A 1775-nucleotide genomic window follows, 5' to 3' on the forward strand; every position below is an offset into this window, starting at 1 on the left:
CCATCTACTACTACTCGTCCTCCGTGTTTATCCCCTTCATCCAAAGGCCACATATTGGCCCTATCTTTTCTCGGTTTCATTAAATGTTTGGAACAGTTTATATAACCCAAAACACAACAACCCCTCCCATATATGGTTTATTATATGCTACGTGTGTCATCTTCTACTTCATAAGCACAACCTAGGTGGTTGAATTCTGTTATGGAGGGAAAGTTGGATTCTAGACATGTGCGTATAGACGGTTATATTCTTGTTGTCGGACACACAGGACGGGGAGATCAGAGAGATGAGGGCTGGGAGTCAAAAACAACTCTTATTGTCTCTAAATATTTTTAAAGGCTTCATGGTATATTTTTATATATATTAGTGTATAGCTATTCCCGCTTTCTGCCAGTGTGAAGCACATGGAATCCTATATTGTGCACAAATCATTGAAAACATTTTTCGTAGTAATTAAGTCGCATTAGTAGGTTGTAACCTAGTATTAAGTGCATAGGCCGCCTACCCATGGTTTTCTTGTACTACATGTATCTGGCTGGTTGGGTTTTGTTTTGTTTTATCTTACAAGCTGCTGTGGAAGTAGGCCAGCGGGTCGCCATCGGTCATGGCCTGGTCTTATGTGTGCTGTAAACAATGAAATGGATATTGGAGCTATTCTTTTGATTATTCAGCACGAGGCTGTGTAGTCTGTGTAGGTTTCAGAAGCAATTTAATGCAAAAAAAAACACTGATGGTTATATTTAGGTGACGCTCGTGACGTTAAACTGATGTTTTATTGGAATCTCAGATCACTGGTGATAAACAAAATTGTTGGTCAATATATATATATATATATAACCGAATTAGTTTGTTACATGGTTTGGCCTACCTCAACCTATTAGGGTATGCCACTGAATCCACTTCTATGTCACCTCCTGATATATGCACATGAACCTACCATCTCACACACACACACACACACACACACACACACACACACACACACACACACACACACACACACACACACACACCCTCCAACACTCCAATGACTCTTATACTGATCTCTGACTCACTCACTCAATCATCACCCTTTGCCTAAATCACTCTCTTCACTCTCTTGCTCAGCCACACATGGGTCACAGGTGAAAAATGCACATACGCATTCATGTAAACAAGCAGGCTGCCGTTCAGGATGATTCACACGCATAGCACGGAGGCTGCTTGACGTTCCCACACCACCGCCGCATCCTCCTAATACTAATACTAGCACACTAATGTTCCGAGGAACAAACCCACTCACTCTGCATTTGAGGCCAGAGACAAAGCTTAGCCGTAAGAACTCTTTTGAAATGAAACGGTTTAAAAATGTACGCTAGCACTAGCCAACGACCAAGCACCAAAGCGCCCGCCTCTAGTCTCCTGTCGTAACACCGGATGGTGTTTGTAGCAGTCGGCTCACATGAGCCAGAGTCTCCAGCCCTTTTATCTACACCTCCTTTGGTTATCTCCCACCTCCCCGACAGGGCCACCACTACTTTTACTCGCTGGGTTCAAAGGTCAGGAGGTCAGTGGTGTGTTGGCGGTCCGGTGCGTTCTCCACCGGCCCGCTGCCAGTGTGTGGTCTGGTGTGTTTAAAACTGCCAACGCAGCTTTAGGGAAACGTGTTATCTTGTTTATCGGCGCCGTCGCCTTAAGCTCCTTATCGTGTTGGCGCTGTGTTCTGAAGCGGTTGTCCTGTCCCCGCGTCGTATTATTATTATTATCATTATATATAACGGACACACCAGTGTCGT

The 1775-nt window shown here is 44.2% G+C and overlaps 1 protein-coding gene across 1 annotated transcript in view; it reads left to right on the forward strand.

Moving 5' to 3' along the window:
• Nucleotides 1-1775, forward strand: part of LOC311360680 (uncharacterized protein) — a gene marked incomplete at both ends in the record, with an annotated part of 8876 nt that overhangs the window by 5497 nt on the left and 1604 nt on the right. The gene's annotated exons all lie outside the window — the stretch shown is intronic.

Source organism: Micromesistius poutassou, assembly GCF_964030765.1.
Source record: "Micromesistius poutassou genome assembly, chromosome: 16".
In the NCBI taxonomy this organism is placed as follows: domain Eukaryota; kingdom Metazoa; phylum Chordata; class Actinopteri; order Gadiformes; family Gadidae; genus Micromesistius; species Micromesistius poutassou.